This window comes from Crocuta crocuta, unplaced genomic scaffold, assembly GCF_008692635.1.
Source record: "Crocuta crocuta isolate KB4526 unplaced genomic scaffold, BGI_CrCroc_1.0 scaffold130, whole genome shotgun sequence".
Taxonomy (NCBI): domain Eukaryota; kingdom Metazoa; phylum Chordata; class Mammalia; order Carnivora; family Hyaenidae; genus Crocuta; species Crocuta crocuta.
The window spans coordinates 17139020-17145720 of NW_027527920.1; the positions used below are offsets into that span (position 1 = coordinate 17139020).

The 6701-nt window shown below is 30.2% G+C and overlaps 1 protein-coding gene across 1 annotated transcript in view; it reads left to right on the forward strand.

The window, feature by feature from the left end:
- Window positions 1-6701, forward strand: part of RFX7 (regulatory factor X7) — a 121008-nt gene that overhangs the window by 81802 nt on the left and 32505 nt on the right.

The following is a 6701-nucleotide window of genomic DNA, read 5'->3' on the forward strand; positions in this document are numbered from 1 at the left end:
GAGCCAGGGAAAGTCTAGAGAAAAATGTCTGAAATTATCAAGGGAACAAAGTTAAACTGAAGAGCTTTAGATTTTTTTTCTCTTTAAGAAAAGCTAAGACCCAAATATAAAGTTCAGTCTCTTAATTTATAACAACCTGTCAGTTACCTGCTGTGTGCTAGGGCTTGTATTAAGTTCTGAGGATATAGTAAGATACAGCCTCTTCCACGGGTGAAAATTATGTATGTATTTATAGTAAGTATTAATTTTTCGCTAAATCCAAACAATTAAAACAGATAACCCTATAAAATTACAAAGGAGCAAATATTAACTCATTAAAAGGTTGTTAATACCAACAAACATGTGATATGTTGAAGAAATTCTGGACTGAGGATCAACAGAATAGATTCTGTCATTAAATTTGTGACCTGGACAGGTATTTTCACCACTGTTTTTGTCAGACTTGTTATATATAAAATGAGGCAGTTGAAGGAGTATGAGGTCTCTTATAGCTCTAAAATTCTAGAAGTTGTCTGAAGTAGAAATTGTCGAGGGACTAGTTACCCAGAGATATCTTCCTGGTTGCCCAAAAGGTAAATTGAACAAATTAATGTATGACATTTTCATAATGAATTATTAAGAGAACTTGAGACGTTCGTATATTTTTTGAAATATCATCTTATGTTCCTAATGGTTTCCTGCCTTTGGCAAAGAACAGTTATATTTTCTGTATTTTTCTATTAAATCATTTTCTGAGGTTCCCACCAATCTTCATAATTCTTTTCATTATGAAAAGTTACATGTTAAAAAAAGTCACAGGTTTTGCCTCAACAAAATAGAAATAAAACATTCCATCATTTTGCAGGAGCAGTGGAAGCTTCAATTTTGAGCAATTAATGTGCAGTTATAGTAGATAGCAGCAAAAATAAAAGGAAGGTACTTAGTTGAAAATGGAAGTAAAGGTAAGGGAAATTTTCATAATAACATGAATAGAAAAGAAATAGCAGTTCTGTTCATGGAATGTGAAAGAATTGTGCTAATGAATATGCATCTCCTTAGTATATAGTACTATACCTTCATCTGGGTGGTTTAGTTCAAAAAGCATTTTGCTAAGAGTATGTTTTATTTACTGTTGTATTCCCCACAGTATTTCCATGGGGTAGACACTAACTTAATATTAAGAGCAATTAGAATGGACTCTGCTCCCTAACATTGTTAATAAGAGGTCAGTGTTATAAAAGACTTGAGTAAGTGTTTTAGTACAATCCTGTCCTCATTGTATAGATAAAAATACTGAAACCTAGAGAAGTTACGTGACACTCCTAATGTCACAAAACTAGTTAGGAGTCCATATAGGACTAGAACTCCGATTTGTTTCAGAATGTGTGAAAAGGTAAAGTTGTTAAATTTGAATGATATCATACAGTGTGGGTAGAGAAGTTTGGTCAGGTAGTTAGAAATAAAGTTGGCTAGCACTTCCGCTTAGTGTGAATAAATAAGCTGCTCAGAATAGGAGTTAGTACAGATGTGTACAAATAATACAGTAACATGTATTAGCACAACATGGGCTAAGAAGTATGTATAAAAGCATGTTTCTGCGTCCACGGTATCACAGCAGAAGATACCATGGGAGCTCCAAATTATTCTCTCATTTGATTGTGCATTGCCTAAAAGCATAAGTTCCCATATGGGTTTAAATAACTTGAGAGAGATGAAAAATGTAGGACTGTGGACAGGCAAGAAGTACATCAAAGTATTAGGAAAGAGCTAGTTACTAAAGAAAGCAAAATGTGGCATAACTACATTTTTTTTTTAAGTATAAGAGTTTTAAATCACTGAAGAGATAATATTCTTCTCAGTAAAGACTGAGAGAAATTTTGTCCTTTCCTAATGTTTGTTTTTAGACTAGTCATCTTCCTATTTGGAGTACCATACTGAGGTTTCCTACATAAAAACGACATAGAATGACCAGACTTAAATTGATTCTGTTTTAAATATTCACTGAAAAAATATTATGAGTATGAAATATACTTTTATTTTAAGCTATTCCATTACACATAGACCCTGGTAGAATTCATTGCAGTGGTGCTCAGATGTAATTTTTGTGAAATTAATCCCTTGAATAGTCACTAAAATAAAAATCTTTGAGAGAAAAATTTAAAATAAAATCTAAGACAGCATTGAATGACTTCTTTTAACTGTATTTTCATGCTACATTAAGAAACTAATAGAAGCAGAAAGCTTTAAGGGGCTTTCAGCATGCAAAGATAGTTTAATTTACAAATGATTGTGAACCTTTCTATTTTGTGAAACTTTTGAATTCTGATAATTTCATGTGTTTATGAAAATGATCATGAATGTGTTTATTTTTATTATATTATTTTTGAATTACAAAAGTAATTTATATTTATCATTACAGTTTTGGGAAATAGTTATAAACATATGTTAAAAAATAATCTAGTACCAGTAAACCTCACTACATAAAATTAACCACCTTGGTTTATTTCCTCATTTTTTCTAATGCATTCTTTTTGTGTATATGTTTTGTTATTGTTTAACCAAAGTTGGCCCCACTGCTTACACAATTCCTGAAGTGGAAACAGTGACAAATAACACTGCAGTGAACATTCTTGATGATACAATTTAGTGTAGATTATCAGAATTGGGATTGTTGGTTTTATGGACCTTTATGTAGTAAGGATATTTACTATTAAAATGTAAACATATTTTCAAGATTGCTGTTTATTATTTAATTTTAGTTGTTTTTTTAATAAGTAGCCTGATCTGGCTACTTGCTTTGCAGCTTGTAGCATTGTTCTTATGCTTAGAAGTTCCTCATGGTACCAGCAGCTGAATGCTATATATTTTTCCTAGACTTTTTAAAAGATATTTCTTATTTCACTTTTCATATATGATCCTTTAGTCCGTTTGATATTTATTTTGGCATATGTCATTAGATAAAGCACAGGTTTTAATTTTTTTCTAAATGTTTAATTATTCCTGCCTCATTTATTGAATAATTTTTCTTACCACAGTTATCTGTAATGTAACTTACAGGGGTTTATCTTACTAAAGCCCTTTGGACTCAGTTTTCTTTCTTTATATTTTCTATTCTTATTCCAGTACCATACCATTTTTAATATTTTAGCTATTAACTATGTAAGAAACTGGTAGGTAGGACCAGACTCTCCTTATCTCTCTTCTTAAAAATTTCCCTTGGTTTTATTTTCAGACTAATTAATATTTTTCATATGAAGTTTAGAATCACTTTTCTAACTTTAAAAAAGGAAACCTCAAAGGAATTTTGATTCAAAATGCATTAAACGTGAAATTTCATATTAGAAAAATTAACTTCAAAGCCAGAAGTATATTTCTTAACTTACATCTTTCTTATGCCCTTCAGTGAAGTTTCAGTTTTTTCCCTTCAATTAAGTCCACTTATTTTTCTTATTAAGTTTTTTCCTTGGTAATTTTTATTGGGTTATATATATTAAAAGTATATTTTCTATTGCTTTACTATTAATTTCTTTAAATTTATAGGCTATCTATAGACTTGTTATATTTATGTTGTACGTTTTATATTTACTGAACTTCATTTAATTCTAATTTTTCACTTGTCACTTTTGACTCTTGAGTAGAATTTATTCTGTATATCTTCCTCATTCTATTTTATTATATTTAATAGATTTTCTTTCTGGTTTTAAATAATAATGATAGGCATCATTTCCTCTTATAGTTCTTTGATGTTAAGGATGAATCATTTATAGTTGACCAAGACTTTATTTTCTGCTTAATGAGAAGTGGATATTGAAATTTATCAAATGCTTTTTGGGCATTTATTGAGATTATAATGAACATAGTGCTTTTTTCTTTGACCTATTGATGCACCATATAAAGGTATTACCTAATATAAACTCTTCCTTTAGCCCTAAACTTAATTTTCTCTTCATATCAAGATGTGTCATCTACTGTTGATTTCTGTTTTCAAGAATATTATTTAGGATCTTTGCATCTATATTTATGAGTGAATATTTTGGTCTGTAATTTTCTTTTTTTGTGCTATCTTTGTCAGGCTTTGATATCAGGGTTAGGCCAGCTTCGTAAATGCATTGGAACTCTTTCCCTAAATTTCTGTGCTCTGGAACCGTTTGTATGGCATGAGATTTATTTGTTCTTGAAAGTTTTAAAGAACTCAACTAGAAAACCATCTAGGTCTGGAACCTTTGTTCGAGGTAATTCTTTGACAGTTTTCTGTGTTTTTTTCTGGTTAGGTTTTTACTTCATTTAGTCAAATTTGGTAATTTGTTTTTCCTGGAATTCATTCAGATTTTTAAATGTTGTTTAGCATTACATATATTATTCTCTCCTAAACTAGATATCTTCTATATCTCATATCTATTTTCATATTTCTAGTTTTATGCATTTGAATTTTCCTTTTTTTCAATTTATACTTAGCTATAGTTTATTTTTTTTGGCTTTCTTTAAGTAAAAAAATGAAGCTAAGCTTGATATTGGGGCTTTGTTTTTTTGTTTTGTCTGTTTTCTTACTTATTAGGTGCCTTTCTTTTTCTTCTCCTGATTTTCTTGAGATTTTTTTCTTATTCTTTAAATGGAATTCTTTGTTTTCATTCTTTTCATATTTAAGATATGAGCAGTTAGGGGCACCGGGGTGGCTCAGTTGGTAAAGCATCCCACTTCAGCTCAGGTCATGATCTCACAGTTTGTGCTTTCGAGCCCTGCATCGGTTCCTGTGCTGACAATTCAGAGCCTGGACCTTGCTTCAGATTCTGTGTCTCCCTCCCTCTCTGCCCCTTTCCTGCTCATCTCTCTCAAAAATAAATACAAATTAAAAAACATATATATGAACATTGATATCTAAGAGTTTGCCTCTGATTGTAGCTTTGGCTGTTTCCTTAGTGTGGATATGATTTGTTAAAATTATTATTTCCAATGGTGTGAAATTATAGCTCTTATTTCTTCTTTGACCCAAAGTAGAGGTCTTTTTCTTTTTTAACTTTTCATGTGCTTGATGGAGTTCTTTTGTTCTGTTTTGTTTTTCACTTTATTAATTTGTAGTTTTATTATATTGTGGTCAGAGAATGACCACATTCAATTTCTGGATTTTTATATGTGCTGAGGTCTACTTTCAGTCTAACAAATTACCAGTTTTTATAAATATTCCTAGATATTCTCTTTATTCACTGTATATTGAAATTTACTAAATCCACATTCCTGTGTTTTTCAAATTCTCCTAAACCTTTTTTATTTTTTGGTCTGTTTAATCAGTTGAAAATGAGTAGTGTATTTATAATCTCTTACAAAAGTTATATTTTTCATTGTTCCTCATAGTATTTTTATTCATTTTTTTAAAATAGATCTCTGGGCTGTTTGACTCAAGAAAAGTCCATGATTTATATCTTTATTATAGTTTTAGCTTTTTGTCAACAAAAAATGGTACTGTGTCATATTGAACATATTTTGCCTTATCCTCCTTTGATATGAATATTTTTGACCCATTCTAGTTATCTTGTATATATATTTGCCTGTCTTTTTTTTTTTAACCATTTATATCATTTTGTTTAAGCTGTTTATATTATAATGTTTCTAAAGTTTGTAATCGAAAATTGTTCCTGGACTTAAAAACTGACCAATAAATGAAGCAGATGGAATGAACCAATCTAGATAAAGTCTGATGTGTGCAACACTTAACAACAGGGCTGGCAGCAGCTCCAGCTATTACTGCTTTTTCCTGCCACCTGATGGAGAAATACAAACATTAATCTTAAATGGATTTCTTACTAAATAACGTATGGCCTATGTGGGCAGCCCTGGAAATCTGCTTTCATTCTGGGAAGAATTACAAACTTTAAGATTTGTAAACTTGACAACTTTGACTACAGTGTTTTCTCGTACACAAATGTTCTGTCCAAATCCCTTTTTTAAAAAATCTAATATTTTAAGGAATGTGATTATTTTAGTTTTCATATATAACCATTTTGTATATATAAACATTAATTTAATATGCATGATACTTTGGTACTTACCAGCCAAGGTTATGATTTCTATCTATTAATCAGTGTAAATGAAACTTTCAGGGCAACTTTGAAGGCAGAAAATCGATTCTAGAAACACTTCTTATAAGAACCTCATGACAGTGAACACTTCATAAGTTAAATGACATATAAATGTTTCACACCTATCTAAAATCTAGGGTAGACCTATGCATATGTACATAATTTATAAATTTCTTAAGTTTATAATATATTGTTTAATGTTATAGCATCTGTATAAAGTAAGTGGAAACAAATACATCCCTCCCATTAAGGGTGACTCAAATAAATGAATGTCTAGATATAGACACCCATTTGTCTGAATGGTTTTGTTATTTCAGCGCTGGTCTTTTGCAGTAATTTATATTACCTCTGGAAACTTACTCCAAATGCCATTCTTTTTAAAAGTACATTTTTTAGAACAGCATTTGCCATGCCTTAATTATATTTTAAATAGTTTTAACTGACTGGAAATAAACTAAAGCATAAAAGTAAACTAAAGCATAAAAGTCATCAGTTTCAGCATTACTTCTCGTTCATAAATTGGGATATTAAGTGCCTTAAGATACAAATTGAAGATTTTTATGGTTGAAGTTTATTTTAGTAGTGTCTGAATTACTCCCCTAAATACATTGTCTAGTGTTTATATTATTTTTCAAGTAACATTCCCCC